The 18817-nt window shown below is 46.1% G+C and overlaps 1 protein-coding gene across 3 annotated transcripts in view; it reads right to left on the reverse strand.

Annotated features, from left to right (window-relative positions):
* Nucleotides 1–18817, reverse strand: part of BPNT1 (3'(2'), 5'-bisphosphate nucleotidase 1) — a 756164-nt gene that overhangs the window by 127860 nt on the left and 609487 nt on the right. The window lies entirely within an intron of this gene.

Here is an 18817-nt window from a genome sequence, read left to right on the forward strand (position 1 = left end):
TCCAGCCTCCTCCTGCACCACCACCGCTGAGAATGAGTCCATTATAAAGACTATAAGCTTAAGAAAAACGCATGGTAAAACAAATTGAATACTGGTACTAACAATAATAATGTGCTTTATGAGCGTGGTAGCACCAATATCGACAGCCCTAATATTATGGTGGGTAGAAACAATACACCCATTAGAAATGTTTTTACCAATAATTAATATATCCACTACTGAAAGCCCGGTTCAGGTGATCACGTATACCCTACCCCCAAGGGAAGAAAAACACAGGGAAGGTTTTGGATATAATCCTGAAGAAAACAAACTGCTGGGTATGTGCCCATTTACCACAGCATGCCGGGAAAGGAATAGGGTGGTATGTGCAGCCATTACCATTAAGGTCTGCATGTAGTGCATCTTTAGGTGCAATGTTCTATGGGAAATGGAATGAGAGTAATACGGGTCAATTAGACAGAACCAACATGAATGAGTTTGAGCAGATAATAATGAAGCCGTCAAAAGGACTGACAAAGGTGTTTTAATAGCAACTGATGTAGCAAAATCATTCATTCCATTCTTAGGGCAGATAGTGAACTCCTATAATATAAGGCAACTGTCCAGAATCCTAAAGAATACAATAAACACAACAACAGATATATTATTTAACATGACGTTGGAAGAATGAGGAATCAGGTTAATGACGCTGCACAATAAAATGGCTCTCGATGTGATCCTGGTTGATCGTGGGGGAATTTGCAAAATAGTGGGATCAGCATGTTGCCTTTATGTCAATGACTGTTCCCCCCACGATCTTTGAAGCAATAAAGAAAATGCACGTTCAAAGCTCTGAACTCCCTACTGGAGAAGGGAGCTGGGGAATAGGATCTTGGTTTTGGGGAATACTACGATCTTGGGAAGTTGATCTCAATATTAGTAGTGGTGTTCGGAATATGCCTAACGTGCTGTTGTTGTATACATTGTTTACCCATAGTTTGCGCTGAGGTAACTGAGGGATGTACGGAAGGATGCATGCATATGACAAAGAAAAAACAACCTCATGATCGAACTAGCCCAGACCCACATGAGATGAGAGCAGTAAAAGAGTTGATGGCAATAGATATTGATGAAGACAATGATGTCCACGATAGCATGCAAGAATCAGACATAAGTACTTCAGATTCATCATCACTAGAGGAGGTTTCAATAAATAGATGAGACGTTTGGCATACGGCCAAAGGAGGTTTTGTCAGTCTAGAAATATGCATACCTCTACTTTGAGACCGCAAACGCATTTTGGTGGCCATGGGCCAACTGTCTCATGCACGATATGACAAAATATAGGTTTTCGAGTTTGCCAATGAACGGCCATTTTGATGTAACAAGAATCGCCATTTTGTTTTCTAACCATTGCTCATTGCTTTCTGTTCCTATTGCTTTGCAGTATATTATCCGCTTATACTGCTCAACTGTGAAACATTGTTGTCTGTATGTGAAAAGGACAAGGCCGCAGGGCCGTGAGGATAACAAGAGTTCGCTGAAACACAAACATAGGCAGCGCCAGGAAGAATGCCCGGCTCCCTCCCGAATGTAGCCTTGAAGCAGAGCTGCAGGGCATCTAATCATTGCACAGCTGCCAGCCAGTCTCGTTATATGGTAGAATATGTTAGAATAATACCGCTAAAGGCTTGAATTATGCTTTTCTTACGGCCCCCCTTTGCTGAGCCCGCTAGAGCATGTCAGCTCCCAGGACGCGAATAGCACCTGATAGATAGCAAGGTCCCAATAAAGGGGGGTGTTAAACATGTCATAGCTGATTGTTTGATATGCATTTTGTATATATGTAACTGATGTACGTAATTCATGGCTCTTGCGTCCCTCGAGGTCTAGAGATACACGTCGCGGGGCGCGAGACCGAGTTGGCCAACAGACTTTTGCTTTGCAATAAAACCCTAGCTTTGGGAATACAACCTTGTGTCTGCCGTATCTATCGTGTGTGGTGACTCGCCTTGTTTCCATAGACGTCAGGGTCCCCTAGGGGCCCCTTTCAGGATGATCATCCAGTTCAATTTGCTTTATTCTGGCTCCTTCCTCTTTGATAATTATTCTATGGGTTGTGCCATTCCAGCTAAAGAGGAGGGCAAAAGGAAAGGTCCACTGATACGCGAATTTTTGGGCTTGCAGATGTTCCAGCAGACATCTCATGTCCCTTCTCTTTTGCAAGGTTAGTTGTGATATGTCTTGGAAGAGTTGAATCTCATTCCCACAGTATGAGATTGGATCTGCTTTCCTTGCCGCCTTAAGGATCAATTTGATTTGCAGGTAAGAGGTCAGTGCGGCCAAGTTGTCTTTTGTGCGGGCACCTGGCTCCTTGTGTATCGGTCCCACACGGTGGATCCCATCTACTAAAACTTCAGTTTCTTCCTCGGCGACCAACAGGGCCTTGAATATGTTTGACACTTGCTCCTTGACGTCTGCATCTCGTACATATTCTGGAAGGTTCCGAATGCGGATATTGGCACGTCGCAATCTGTTCTCGAAGTCATTGCATTGAAGTTCAATATTGTGGGTTGCCCTGGCCAGGTGGTCTGGAAGTTCCTCTGATCTTGAAGTGTCCTGCGACGCCCTTTGGTTGGTGTCAAATCTCTCTCCCTAGACACGCTATATCTTTCTGCATGTCACTTTCGTGCAATCTTAAGCGGGTGCCTCTGTGCTATGTAGAGGTTCATGCTCTGTCCGCCCATTCAAATTCTAACTGCCATGGCCTTATTCTAATTTCAACTTTCTGCCTCTAATATCTCCACCGCTCCTTCTTCCTCTGATCATCTTGCCTCAATCTCTACTCCTACTTCCACCTCCCTCTCTCCATCTACCACTTCCATTACCAAGAGCAAGTTTCCCTCCTCCAAATTCCCCCATCTACCTTTCTGACATTCACCACTCTCCCCTACAATGAAAAATTCACAGTTCAAACCACTGTTAAAGCCTTCACTAACTTTAACGCTGCTCTTAACACTGCCTTCTCCTCTCACTTCGCTCTCACTAAATTCACTCCTAAACTCTCCCACCCACGGCCTTGTATTACACCTACGATCCGCACCCTGAAAATAACAACGAGGAAAAAAGTTTTCACTACGCAAAGATCTAAACACTTCTCTGATCTCTAACTCTATTCAACTGCTCTTCAAAACTACTCCTCTGCTCTCGACTCTGACAAACGGGACTGCTATATCCCTCTCATTTCGTCTCAATCCTCTCAACCTAGGCACCTCCAAACATTTCTCAGCTCAATTCTCTCACCTCCTAAACCATCCTCCATCTTCTCTACTATTTCTGCTAATGATCTAGCTCTCTACTTTTCCATCATCCTACAAGTTGACTACGGTCATCCCTATGCTTAAGAAACATGGTCTAGATCCAACTGTCCTGCCAAATGTCATCCTCTCGCTCTTCTACCTCACTAATCCCAAATCCTAGAGTGTGTAGATTTCAACCGACTCACCGAGTTCTATGGCGCACCCAACCTCAGACATCCTCTTCAATCTGACTTGCGACCTCTGCACTCTGAGTTAACTTTCCTCAATGTCAGCATCTACATTTCTTCTGCTCATTAACTGTTACGCTTACCTGGTTCCCACGGGGGCGTCGACCGGAACTAGGCCGCTGTTGTTTCCACCAGCGTGACGTGTAGCGCCGAGATGACTGACTGGACTGGCCCGCTCAGCCTAGTTTGTCCAGCTCGCAAGAATATTCTTCTGCAAAGGAGAAGAGGAATTAACCACCCGTGGAATTGAGTGTCAACCCACCTTCCCCAACCCCGTTGTCTTCCCACAGATCACTCTTGATGTCCCCTCCTTAGTCTCACCTGATGGTTTGGAAGGATGAGCTCTCCATCCTGCATCGACCGCAGGGGCGCGTTGATGACCAGTTACTTCACTGGCGTAGAGGAATTGGTGAGTTCCAGTATTGACTCTAAAGTCCAATTGTTCATAAGAGTTCAAATGTTTGATCTTCACTCTGTCCGATTCCTTGCAGGTTGCCGATTAATCCACTCGAAGATTTCCAAATGGCACTTGGTAAGATTCAGGTAAGTCTATTGTGGTTTTCCCCTTAGGGGCCAGGGTACGGCGATGAAGCAGAGTTGACTGTGCCGACCCGAGATGAGGTGAGACCCCCGTGGTAAATCAGGTAAGTTTTGTGGGGGGTAACTGGTATTGTCTTTGCTTTCTCCCCTTAGGGGCCGGGGTACAGCGATGAAGCAGAGTTGACTGCGCCGACCCGAGATGAGGTGAGTACCTCCCGTGGTAAATCAGGTAAGTCCTTGGGGGTAGCTTTTATAGCCTTAGAGAGTCCCCTTGCTCACCTTGCTATCTTTGTCTCCTTAGGTGTCGGAGGGCGTCCGCGAGATGGAGAGAGCGTGATGGAATACTGAAGTACCGCCAAGCATGTGAGTTCAGCGCGGCGCCGTAGGAATGCGAAGCGATGCTTCAAAGACTTCTGTCTTTCAGTTCCGTGGCGAAATGGATCAGGATTCAGGTAAGGATTAAAGTTAAAACTTCTGTTCTAACCTTTATCCTTCTTTTCTTCTTGTTTCAGGAGTTCCAGGACTGAAGCAGGTGTGGCTGAAGACTGGAGCTGCTGAAAACACGGTGAGCGTTACCCTGCAGCAAGCAGAATAACGCGAAGCACGTGTGGCTGTCCGGGCGTGCTTTAAATAGCCTTGGAAGAAGATCCAGGTAAGTATTCTTCCACAGCCTCACCCAAGTAACAAAATAGTCCCTTCAGTAAAATAGTCCCTCCTAAGCCTCATTTGGCTTGAGTCTTCATGCAGCATGGTCTGCCTCAGGTGAGTATGCAGCATGGTCTGCTTCAGGTAAGTTATCAATAATGAGCCTGGCGCCCATGGCGCCAGGACTGACTTTATCTTTATGAGCCTGGCGCCATAGGCGCCAGGACTGCACCCAAACTGCCCCTAACTGGGGCTTTTGGGCATGCTCCAAGTGGCATGATGCCTGCTTCCGGGGCTGCTGGGCCTGGTCTGGTCTTCCGGGGGCAGGCATCATGACATTAACTAACAGTTCATCTATTCTTATTTTTCTTGACCTCTCTGCTTACTTCGATACCATTAACCATTCGGTCCTACTGTAAATACCATCTTTCCTAGGCATCTGGCACATGGCCCTTGCTTGGTTTTCTTCACATCTCGCCCCTAGAAACGTTTAGCTGTCCTGCCCACTCACCCCACTTACTGTCGGGTTGTCCATGATTTGATCGAATGAGAAATGTCGGAGGGGGGAAAAAAAATGAGTCATTTAAACGAAAATTACTTTTGTTTTTTTTTGTCCCACAGACATTTCTGGTAACCCACGCGCCCCCCAACCCCCCTACTTACCTTTTGGCTGCACACCTTGCTGTGTGCCGCCGACTGCTCCTTTCCTCTGCAACCCAGGTGCCCTTCACTTACGTGCATGGGAACCGGTGCCACAGGGTCCTTTTTTCTCTTTAAAAAAAAAAAAAGGTTTGTGTTTAGTTTGCGTGGCACACCCCTGCAACCTCAAATGCGATTGTCGTGAAGAAGGGTGCAGAGGACCCCCCTGCAACTCCCACTACCCTGGTTCACTATAATGGCACCGAATGGGATATTCATTCAACATTTTTGGCTGTTTGCAATTTTCGTACAGCCAAAATTCTAATAAATATCCCATTCCGTTTCTTTTATTCAGTCATTTCTACCAATTTCTTACTGTTGGCATTCCCCAAGGGTCAGTCCTGGGTCCGCTTCCCTTCACTCTCTGTACCTCTGCTCTTGGCCCCCTTGATCTCTACCTATGGCTTCTCCTATAAAATCTTCACTTATGACAATCTTCTCCTTACCTTCCTTATCTGACGAGGTTCGGTCAGACAATTCTAAGTGTCTGTCCATCATCAAATACTGAATGTAATCTCACTCGTTCATGCGCTGTTTCCCATCCAAACAGGCTATCTCTTCCTCTCCCCTCTTCAATTCTTCTCTCCAGACTACATGCCCTGCTCTGCTTCTGTTCGCAACCTTGGTATCATTCTCAATCCATCTCACAGCTTCTCGCTCTTTATCTCCAAATCTGCCCCTGTGGACAATTTCCTCAACATTAGAAAAATAAGACGACATCTTCCCTTAAATACTGCTAAGCACCTAATCTCCTCTTTAGCACCATCTTCATTGGACTACTGTGCCAGCCTACTATATATCCTTCCCAACTATGCTTTTTCACCTCTTGACAAAGTCTCAACTTTGCTGTCTGTACACTCTTCAATCTTCACTGCTTTACCTTCACGTCCCCAGCCCGTCATCAGTTAGGCTGATTATCTATGTGGCAGAGGGCTAAGTGCAAACTCATTCTCACCATCTTCAACACTATACACAGACCTGGCCCCCTATACCTATCGGCCCATCTCACCTATTGGCCTATCTCCCTCTCAACCCTCCCCCTCACTCCCTACGATCATTCTTGGCTCTCCTTGCCACCTCTCATTTCCCTTGAGCTCCCGCTTATTACCACTCTCTTCCTCTCTTCGCTCCCTTACTCTGTAATGCTCTTCGTCTCCGCACTACTCGCCATCTGCATTTAAATCCAACCTCCGGCTCTCCTTAAGGAAGAACCACTTGCGCAGCATTTTACAGCACCACATCTCCCTGTTCTGCTCTTCCCCTACCACACTACGACAGCCCCACAGCATTAATTCCTCACCCTCCATCCTAAAACGTAACACTTCCTCCACTATCCCGTTTCTATATCATGTACTCCTGTCCTTGTCCTGGTTCATGTGTCTACCTCCACTGCATCATCTGGTCTTTTATCCATATCCTCTAACCCACCGTTAAGGACACTGGTCCTTTGCTCTGTATATCAATTTTACAGAGTTTTGTAAGCATTTTTGTGCCACAAATGCATTGTATTCCCTGTAAATAAACAAATATAACAGCAGAGCATAGTGTAGATCTAAAAACAGTTAATGGAAAGTTAAGACCTAACTCACTCTTTATCCTAAAATGTAAGCCCGATACCTGTAGGTAGGCACTATGCACAAAGACTTTCAGGAGGTATGTTTAGAGTATATCCCTCTTGACAATAACACAGAGTAATTAAACTCTTATTCAGGATCCAAGGATACAACACAGAATTCAGTCAATGTTCCTATTACAATCTAGTAGATATTACTCATAATATGGTGCACACAGCACAGTGGTAACAATGTCCAACAAAGCCATGAGGGCCATCAAAAGTCAAGCATATAATTTAGGTTTATACTACCTACGCCCTGATGGTCATTTTGCATTCAAAGAAGGGAAACACAAGTAGCACTGATATTGGGACTCCTGGTCCGGCTTTCCTCCCCCGACTCTGGCCATCATCTATGGGTTTCCCCCTTCTCCTTTATCTAAAGCCAGAAACCTTGGAGTCATCTTCGACTTCCCCTTTCATTCATACCTCACATTCAGGACCTTGCCAAGAACGCCCACTTTCAACTCAACCTCCTCAAAGGAATTCTTGCCTTCCTCACTTTCCGCCAGAAGCTCAATGTCTCTGGAGCTCTGGTTCTCCCTAGGCTAGACTACTGAAATAGCCTTTTCCTTAATCTACCCTCTTCTTTTTTTACGACCCCTTACTTATCTGTGGCCTCAAGCCCAGGGACTGAATCTCTCCAGCCCCAACAACTCCACTGGCTCCCGGTTGCTGCAAGGATCAAATTCAAATCCCTCTGAATCATCCATTAGGCTGTCTTGTGTTGGGAACCACGCTATCTACAACTTGCTCTGACTAAATCTCCCTCCAGATCTTTACGTTCCTCCAGCACCAATGGCAAGCACTTTGCTAAACAGCGAGCTGGTGGCCGATCTCTTTCATGAGCAGGCTCCCTCCTATGGAACAGTGTGCCCCTTCCTCTTTGTCTTCAGCCGTACCTCTTCAAGACTTTCCTTTTCACCTCTTCCTTCCCCTGCTAATCCCGTACAGTTGCTGAGATTGGTGCCCAGGGCCCTTATGTGTTCTCTTGGGCCCTGGCCTCCCACAACCAGTAGCCTTCATCCTCTGCCCTCTCCCAGCACTTGCCTTGGCATCCACCAGACCATGCCACCATAGGCTTGCACTTACTTTATCTGCAGCTGACCACTCACCTAGGTCCTTAAAGCTGCTCACTCCCTAGTGTGTCTGAGTGTCTCTCGCTCTTGCACACATAGATATAGTGTATATGTATATACCGAGGCAGGAGTATAACAGATATAAAAATCCCTAACAAATCAGAGTTAGTCACTAAAAGTCCAGGGCATAGTGGAGAACTCCAGGGAGCCTTGGGATGCCCTAAAAAAAAGTCACTGTTCGGGTGAGAACTTCACAAAGTCACTTATATAACTTTTAGTGCTGTAAAAAGTGCGCCTTAGGAAACAATAGGGTTAAAGTTAAAGTCGGATGTGCAGTTATTACAAAAAGCCAGTTTAGTCCCAGTTCATCCCCACATGTACCAAGAAAAATGCAACAGACCCTGTAAAAACCAGTAAAGACCCAGAAGAAGAGTGGAATCAAAGATGGAGATGGCTCCAGAAGGACAGAGGAACCTGTACAAGACAGCCCCTGCGAATCAGCAGGTAAAAGTGGATAGCACACCAGCTAAAACAGCTGCAGCAGAAAAATGGCGATGGCGACCTAGGACAGCCCAGAGAAGCAGATGCGGTGGGGGTGTTTGGGTCCCAACACTCACATAGGCAGCAGCAGCAACAGCTTCCAGCACCAAGGAGGACATCCTGTCAGTAAACGGTAAGAAGCGCCAGTAAAACAGCCTGGACAATCGAAGGTGTGGTCCAAGCAGTTAGAGAGGACCAGTAGCAAGACAAGGAAGACCCAGGGAAGGATGCCCTGCGCACAAAAAAGCAAACCGGAGCACAGGCAAGAAACACAATTTGCACCAGAAAGGCTAAGTCTCAAAATTCGCTATATCTGTGTTCGATGACAAAACCCTCCATCACGTAAGCAGACTTGATCACCTTTCCAAAATAATTAGGGAGAAATGGGTGTAGGAACATGGTTTTTCCCTAAATGTTTCTTCACTCACAGGAGCTGGCTCGCCAGTCAATTCATTGCATTTATTGAATTTGTATAGTGCTTTCACCAAAGCGCTGAACAGTAAAAACAATGGTGCAACAAAACGGAAAGTGATGTATTACAAAAACAAAATTAATCATGGCAGCAGATATGCTTTAAGTAAGGAGTAAAATGAAGATAGAGAGGGAGAAGAAGGTAATGCATTCCAGAATTTGGGAGCAAGTAGGGAGCAAGACAGAAAACGGGGAGCCCCCACAAGGACTTTTTGACGTAGTAAGAAGACAACGGTGAGATTGGAATCACAGAGTGCTGGAAGGAGCCAAGAAACAAACCAAAGTTGATAGATACAGGGGTTGGGGGAGCATGCATGCATTGACAACAACGGACAAGAAACGAAAAAGCAGGCAAGATTCAAAAGATAGGTAGGCAATAGAGCGTAGAGCATTATAAATAGTAGTGCAAAGGGGGGAAGGAGAAAAAGGTTGCGAACAGAGGAGTTGTAGATAGAGCGTAAGGGAGCCAGGCGGTAAGTGGTGTAAGGGTGTGGAAGGAGGAAACTGACACAGTAGAGGCATGATTGTTGGTAAAGACTTATCTGAAAATAAAGGAACAAAAACTACTTGGCCCTATTACTGAGAGGGGTTTCCCTGCCACAACTCAATACTAAGAAAGTGTCAGAATGGCCGTAACAAAATGTCCAATGTCCTGTGCCAAAATCTATTTCCTTCCCTTACACTTCTAACTAAATTAAAGAGTTGGTGAGTCTTCTTAACGCAGAAGAATGGCTCCCTTCTTCTGTGCAGCGGACTACCATACCAGAAGTCTAAAGTATGCATACGGTTTGGCCATGGCACAATTGTTCGCAGTCGAATTCATCCCCATACACACCCCCCGACTCACCCCCTACTTACCTTTTCGGCGTCCGTTCATCTTCTAACCCTGCAGCAGCAGATCCGTCCCTCCTACGCAGGTTGGATCTGACGCCACAGGGACCATTTTTCTTTTTTTTCCTTCCCGTCCCCCGCCTCCAAACCTCCAGAAGCAGGGGACACCCCCGCTAGCCCCAAAGGTTAACACTACCAAACATGAGGAGCACGTGACACCTGCTCATCATGATTGGTAGTGATTACCCAAGTTTATAGTTTCTAAACGTTCGAATGATACTGGCCGAATTCAGCCAGATTTACCATACGGTCAATTGGAAATGATCAATTTGGGTACTACCAGTCTAAATGCACTATTTCCTGGGATAGTGACTCCCTTCCCCAGGTTGCAGTTCCTTTTAAAGATAGCAGGCAAAGTTCCAGATTGAAAAGTCTCAATTCAAAGTTTAAGTAAAGTTCCAATTCAAAATCATTAGTATCAAGAGAATGACTCACTTCCCTTGGTATTTCTCAGGTTTCTCACAATGTTCACAAAATAAGGCAATGTTTCAATTCCAAAAGCTTGATGCCAAGAGAATGACTCCTTTCCCTTGGTCTATCTCAGGGTTCCAACAACGTTCACAAACACCAGGGGGAAAGACTCCCTTCGCCTGGTCTTTCTTAGGCTTATCGAAATGCCAAGAGAATAATTCCCTTTTCTTGGCCTTGTACACAGTTTTCACAAACTTTGTCGCAATGTTTTCAAGTACCAGGGGCTACGACTCCCTTCCATGGCCTTTCTTAGGCTGCTCGCAATGCCAGGGGAATGACTCCCTTCCCCTGGTCTTTCTCAGGCTTGCACAACTCACAATGTCACGGGGTACGTTTCTTCCCCTGACCATTCTCAGTTCACAATGCCAATGGGTATGCTCTTCTTCCCATGGCCTTTCTCTCACAGCCCACCGGTTCACTACCTGCCAGGTACTGTGACTGTGAAGATGACTTAGGCTACTCTTCATAGAAAGGATGCGGTACCCAGACCCGTGAGATGTTCTCCTCTTTATGTTGCAGACCTGGTTCACTATCCTGCCAGGTACTGTTACTACGAAGATGGCTTTGGAGGCAGTTTATTATCAGTTGCAGGTCCCAAACTCGTTCCCTGTGACCTCTCTGGCCCTCTGAGTTCCCACTAACCGTTCTAGCTACCCAGACCTCTCCAGACCTCTCCAGGCTTCTTACCGGCGACCTCCGGTTGTCTATGGGCTTCCCTCCCCCAATCGGATCTTTCGCGGTCTCTCTAGGAATCAAAGTGTCCTCGCTGCATTCCTCTGCTTCTGGACGCTGTTCTTCCCGCTTTCAGCTCTCGTTGGTAGGTTGTTCAGCCCTTCGTCTTCTCTATCCAACCACAGCAGAGTTACCAGGGACTCCTTTGCACTCCTGGTGTCCTCGATGCTTCAGCCGCGCTAGAGTTTCCCGGCTCCTCGAGGAAGTATCTGACCGGTTGTGACGTTCTGTTTTTATCCTTGGTTTGAGCTTGCTTGTTCCGTATTGTCTGGTTCGCTCATGTTGGTTCCACGGGGCACTCTGCATTGTATCTCCTCATCTCAGTACTGACTGTCTCAATCCCAGTTGGGTTTCTTGTGTTTCTCTTCATTCCAGTTTCTGCATATGAATCACAGAGGTGGTCACTACTCTTCCTCGTCCCAGTACTTTTCATGGATGTAAAATCAGCTATCCTACAAAAATAAATGGACTTGTCTGGGATTATGGGAGTCTCTATAGGATAGGAGGATGGTGGAGGTGGGGATATGTTTTGTGCATACCACGTTCTTCCCGACAGTCGTTCCAAGTCCAATACGAAGGATCCCTCCACATGACATCCACCCGCTGAGTACCACCCCCCGGGGGACTACCAGGTAGCAACCTCCCCTCCCTGGCCTCATGGGAAGGGGCTGCCGCTAGGGAAGAAGGAACGACATCAAATGATTTTGTCACATTGGGCAGACAGATAAGGAAAGGAGAACAGTAGTCTAATCTTGAGAGAACCAGTGAGAAAATAAGCAGTTTGCTGGCTCGAAATGCTAACAAAAGCGAAACTTACAAAAGGAAATGGAAGGAGAAGGAGGAGGGGAAGAAATAGAAGGTTAAAATAGAATTTCCATTTTAGATGGATTCAGATAAAGAAAGCGCAAGTGCATCAATAATTGTACAGCCAATAGACAAGCAGAGATATAGTCGAGAATTGCTTTGGAAAACGAGAAAAGAAAGTAAGATCTGGGTATTATCAGTATAGAAGTAGCAGGAAAGGCCAAAGGGCTTAATAATTTCAACAATAGGGGCGGTTGTAGAGGGAGAAGAAGGGCCCAAGGACCAAACTTTGGGGAACACCATGGAGAAGAGGAGCACAAGAGGAAAGGTTACCAGCCCAAGAGATAAAGAAGCGTTCAGAAAGATACAAGCAGAACTGGAGAAGAAGAGGTCAGAAAGATAAAAGCAAAACTAGTTTAGAACAGAACCGGAAATACCACAGAACGAGAGAGGGAATAGAAGTAGAATTTGTTTTATTTATTGAGCACTTGCTGTTGCCTGCGGCTTCGCTCGGATGGATTTTGAGACTTGGCACAATTGTTTTCAAAAGACACGTTTTTTTTTAAAACTATGAAATATAATTTACAGGTTGATGTCTTAATGTAATAAGCAATTTTTATTGCACACGTTAGTCGGGGCATATTGGCTACAAAAATCAAAGATAGTAGTTCCATAGTGGTGTGGAGGTTGGTTATGTGCGTCCATACATTGTTTTGTGTTGTAATTACAGACAATGAGACACAGAAAGTTAGGTGAGCACACCCCGGAACAGGCCACGTAAAACTGCCCATGCGAGAAGCAGTCTTCCCTTAGGTCAATCCCTGCTACCAATAAAGTCTGCCCCTGAGATTTGTTGATGGTCATGGTGAAACAAACCTTTAAGGGGAAGTCTTTTGAATTCAAACGGATGTTCTGAAGGTGAAAGAGGTATTTTTGGTATGAATTTCAAAATATCCTTCCTTAGCGGGTGCCTACGTTATGAAAACAATGTATCTCCCAAATTTCATATTCCTAGGTGAACAGTTTGAGCTTGGCATTGATGAGTTAAGTCAGTAGGAAGAGCACTTTTTTGGTGGCTTATAACTTCGCTACCCTTGGACAAATCCTCACCAAACTTTGCAAAAAAAGTATATGGCCGGCTCTGAATTTTTTCACCAAGTTGGGCGAGGCTTTGTGCAAGGGGTCAGGAGGGAATAACATTTTTTTTCCCCATAGACTGAATGGGATGGATGGATTTTCACCAAATTTGCGGCAGGAGCAGTGGCTTGGGTAAAAGAGAGTGCTTTTGTGTGTTTGGTGGAAATCCGACCAGTACCTGTGTTGCAAAGTACTGAAATGCACGTCCCAAAAAATGTGTCATATCTGGGTCCGCTCCACAGACCCATTTCCCTGTTCGCTCCACAGACAGAAGGGTCATTGGATCGCGGTACGGCGTGTTGTCGGAGAAGTTTGACGCGGCCGGTGGTTGGCTGGAGGGAAGCGTGGTGTGCGTCAACATCTTTGGGGAAAGACGCCATGGTGTATCGGAGGACAGTGCGGCGGCGGAAAGGTCTAGAAAATGTACTGTACGGAATATGTTGGCGGCAATAAGGGAGGGAACGGGTGGGGGAGTGAGAAGTGGTTCATGTGACATTTGTAGGAGAGTACTTTGTGTGGTGATTGGAGGCGTAATGGCCCCATAGCTTCTGCACCAACCTGTTTGCAGCGACCTCTTTTCGTGGTAGGTGGTGACAGGTCAATTGCAGGAGGGGACTGAATTGCACATGACATAGGTTGGGTGGGAGTGCAGGTGGCTGTGCGCTGCGGATAGAATGCGGTAGTTGGGCACATGGTAGCATGCATGGGTGAATGAAGGTGCGGTGGGTCTGTGGTAGAAGTAGGCTATTGGGTGCATGGCCAAAGGCCATAGGCCATAGGGCATGCACTGAAGAGCGAAGGGCTGCAACATACCCACCGCAGGAACCATGTTTCACTCTGCATTCGGTAGAGGGTGGTGCTTGCATACTGTGGTGTGTGCAGATTGGTTGCAGTAAAGACAGTGTTGCAAACAGAGTGGGTAGGTTGAAGTGGCACAAACCCTTGTGAATGGAAGTGGGTACGCCCATAGTATGGGATTGAAAGTGCACAGCGAGGCAGGAGAGAGTGTTTTCTTTGTACATTATGGTAACTCTTTGCAATTTGTTGCTGCATAGCGCCATGGCGGTGCGCTGTGGTTGGAGATGTTGCAGTGAAAAGTCACGCAGTGTGGGCACTGGGTGCAGTGTTTGCATATTGTCAGTATGGTAAAGCGTATGGTTGAAGGGCAGCTTATATGTGCTTGGATAGTGGGGTGTGCACAATGGTTGAAGTCTGGGCAATGTTGTAAACATTTTGTGGTTACGTTGCAGTGACAATAGTTTGTGAGTGGAAGTGGGTACGACAATAGTATGTGAATGAAAGGGCGTAGGGGTGCCGGAGACAGTGTAATGTTTATACATTATGGTAACTGTTGCATGTAATGCTGTGCATGTCCATAGTGGTGTGGAGGTTGGTTAGGAGTGGCGGTGGCAGTGGTGCGTATGTGTATAGTGGTAGTTGGTGACATGCTGACATTCATGGTTACATTATGGTGCAGGGAATGTGTTCAAGGAGCACATCCAGTAGAGCAATGAAGGTTTGACAGTGCATGAGGCATAGGTTGGTGATCTTTGGAGAATGGGACATTGTGGACGTGCTACAGCACCACAGGTGAGTTGCAAAGCGTGTACTGTGCATTCCACGGTCGTGGTGATAGTTGCAACATGGTACAGTATGATGTGCGGCAGGAGATGGTGCAGTGAGAAGTTGTGTAGTGTGGACACAAGGTGCAGTGTGTACGTAATGTGAGTATGTAAGTGGGTATGGTTGAAGTGCAGCTTATATGTGGTTGGTTACTCTGCTGTGTGCAGATTTATTGAAGTAGACCCAATGTTGTGCAGCTGTTGAGCATAGGTTGCCAGTGACACAATACTTTTTGAATGTCAATGTGTAGGGGTGGTGCAGGCTGTGGTATGTTTGTGGATTCTGCTAAGTGAGAATCGTTTTTTGTGAATGGGTGTTTAATGGTGTGGGGGAGTTGGGTAGAAGTGCCGCTACGTATGTTACGTTTGTGCATAATGTTAGGTGCCCACATGGTTGCTTGCTTGGATGTATAGTGTTGTGGTGGGTGTGGAAAGGGCTGCAATGTGTGCAGGGTCAAAGGTGTGCTTGGTGTGTCTTAGGATCTTTGTGGTAAATATGGAGTGGCTTTACAGAAATGACAGTGTGCAATGCAGAGGTTTCGTATGTGATTGGTGCATACATGTTTGAAAATTTGACAGCACCCAATGGGGGAGTGCTGCAAAAAGTAACCGTGCAGTGGGAAGAAGTATTGTGTGAGCTGTACTGGGCCGGTGCCCTCATTGCAGATGGCAAAGCGCACGTGCAGATCCTGCCATTATGATCAGGGTGGAAAAGGGCAAATGGAATTGTGATAAATTGGCCAATAGGAGTTTAGGGCGTGGTTGACAGGAAGAGGTGGTAGCATTTCCTCCCAATACTGTATCATGAGGGTGGTCGAGATGGAGAGACGCACAGTGCTCATCGTCGGTGATACCTTTGTGCGCCATCTGTACAGGTGTTGTGTGCAAAGAGGCGTTGCTGGTAATTTCGGGTTTGAAGGAGTGGACACTTTCTGGGCCTGTCAGGGTGACTGCAGTTTCAGCAGGATGGCTCGCCTGTGCAGATATGTGCATCTGTCACAAACAGTGACTTTGTCGTGCTGCACTATGGAAGTCTACAATTGGGTTACATGTCGTGTGGACAATTAATCTGGCACCTGAAGAGGATGCTGACCGCAGTGATGCTTATTTTTCCTACTGCCAAGGACCTTTTCTCATGCATTATACCAAGAGGAGTATGGGTCCATGACAGTGTAATTTGTCCCCAGCCATAGGTCAGAATGTGTGCTATAAACAGAATAATGCGTGAGTTTATGCAGACTGCTGGCATGTTCTCTACCCACTATGAGATCATGAGGTCGCAAAATATGCAGTGGTTATGTAGAAATGGCATTTATTTGAGCGACATTGGCATTTCTGTTTTCTTTTACACTGTGCAAGAAGCATTGACTAGAATGTGGTAAAAATGTGAGGAGAGGCAAACAAATGCATATAAAGAGAAAATACTAAAATATTTGCACGCACGCACAAAAAAAAAACTTTATACATGTACGTTGGAAGAATGCATCCCCTATCGAGTTTGATAATGTTTACCCCCCGCCCCCCACTATCACGAAAAGGGAGTGGATTATGTGGTACTTTCAGGATTACATGTGCCATATCCTGGTTGGATGTGTGCAGATGGAGAAATCGTGCATACTTTCATTGAACTTTGTAGTGGACCTGCTTTGGAATGGTACATTTGTACTGTAAATGTGTAGATGCATATTTCAAGTGTTCTACAGGAGCGACAGTGTTGGATGATGGCAGCTTCGATGCGATTGGTGGATGCGTGTGCACCGATTTACGCGCCACCCAATGAAGTGGAGCTGCAGAGAACATAGTGCAAAGGGAAGAAGGACTGCTCCAGCTCCACAGGGGTGCGGCCCTCGCGCTACTTTGGGCGGCTCACGTGCCAAAATCCGCCCTTTACACCACCTTGCCCAATTGCCATGGCAGTGTGGGGATTAGCCATCAGGTAGTGTGGGTGTGGTTAACAGGAAGGGGAGGTGAAACTGTTGTACATTATACTCTGCGTACTGAGGGTGGCTAACATGGCGAAACGCATTGTGTTGACTTTAGGTGATCCCTTTGTCATAGATCTGCACAACCATGCCCTGCAAAGACACCTTAACTGCAATTTTGGTTTGGAAGGAGTGGACGCATTGTGGAACGCAGTGTATGAGTACAATTATGGCGATATGCATGCACTTTGCAAAGACCTCGCCAGTTTTCCAGTAGTAGATGTTATCGTCATCCATTATGGCAGCATGCATATGGGTAACATGGCTTGCTTAGACTTGTTACGTAGACTGAGGAGATTGCTGGATGTCGTGAGGACGGTTTTCACCACCGCCAAGGTGCTTTTCTCAGCCATAACACCACGAAGAGTATGGCCCGCTGCTCATGGATGTTGTTCCGAGCCAGACGCAGGAAGGTGTCTCATCAACAGAACGTCTACTTTTTTATCTGCTCGTGGAATGCTCTTCTGCAAAAATGACCTCATTAGTTGTGGAAATGTGGAGTTTTTCCAAGAAAATGGCATTTTGTTGTCACCCATTGGTGATGCAGTTCTGTTTGCTCGTCTACAGGATGCGGTGAAGAGTTTACTGTACTAATGTGAGCACAAGAAAACACAAAAGCTAATAAAAACCGAGAAAGTGTTTCTGTATAAGCATTAAAAAAAACAAAAAAAAAACAAGAGGCTCTTTTAAGAGTCGCCCCTTACCACGAAGTCCCCCTACCCTGGTTGCTAGTTATTCCCCCACACCCGCACGCAGCACAAAAGCCACATCCACAGATTTTGCAGGTGGCGGCCCCGAAAATGGAACTGTGGGGATTGTCCAATCAGATGCTTAGAGTGTGCAGCAATAGGAAGAGCGACTCCTGCTTCACTCGGGCCCAGCCCTCGACGTACTTGGGGACCCGCACGTGCCACATTCAGCGCTTCTCACCATGCTGGCCTATGGAAATGGGACTGTAGCGATTGTCCTATCAGGTGGTGCTTGGTATGCGTCACAGGAAAGCGCGCCAATAGGAACAATTTTTTTTTGACGGTCCAGCTTTCATGATCATCAAAAACAGTAAAAAGAAAAAAAAGGGGAAAAAAAAGAAAAAAAGAAAGCTGAACAAAAATTAATAGCATCTTTCCACATAAAACCTTCAATTAAAACAGTACCCAAAGTTCATGAGAGCACTGAAGGAGAATTAGAACCGTGCCCGGCCTGGGACGATACTAACTTTTCAGGTCTCACTTAGTACTGTAAGATAGTGTCCTCATTTGCTTCATTTGATCTCTTCATGCAGTGGATGTCCCAAGCTACCCTGTTTTCCTGGGGATATGACATTACTTCAGTTTCCCCACGTAGGATTACCCTTCCAGTAACCACTTCCCTTCAACTCTAGGTAAGGAGGTGCAATTCTTTCAGGATTTCTACCACCACTGCTGTTAGCTGTACTTCTTGTCCCGAGATCATTCTCTCCCAGAGGTGCTCTGATAGAATTCCCTCTTCCCTAACAGTAAATCTTCTCAACTTAGAAAGCCTCAAGGCCAAGTCCCTTCACACTCCATTAAAAGGTGGCGAAGTGACTGTAGTCTTGGGTTAGCGCGGATTTTACATAGTTTGACTGCATTCTCCTCCTGCTTTCGTATGGCCAAGACTTTGCCAGTGGGAAGGAGATTCAGTATTACCCGCATAAAGTTGGTCCTTATTCTTGGGGCAGGATATTTTTCTAAATAGCGGGGGAGGGAACATACATTTTTTTCCGCCGTCAAGAACGTGTTGTATGGGATGGAACTTCTCACCTTAGCTATGATTTCAATCCAATCCATGCGATCTAAGTCACGTTTTACCTTGAGAGGGTTGGTAATCAGGATCCCTAGGTCTAAAACTGACATATCCAGGCTAGATTTTACTCTATCATCCAACCCTGCCAAAATAAATGATTTTCAGCTTCTTAAATGCGCTGTAGTATCCTCGTACAAGGATCCTGGGCTGGGGTTTATTATCTCTCTGCAGAGTGAAATAAATTTCCACTCCACTAGACACTTTAATGATTTAAGACCTAGTTTGAACCGAAGGTTCCAGCC

The sequence above is a fragment of the Ambystoma mexicanum genome, chromosome 4q (genome assembly GCF_040938575.1).
Source record: "Ambystoma mexicanum isolate Mex_15411 chromosome 4q, UKY_AmexF1_1, whole genome shotgun sequence".
Classification (NCBI taxonomy): Eukaryota; Metazoa; Chordata; class Amphibia; order Caudata; family Ambystomatidae; genus Ambystoma; species Ambystoma mexicanum.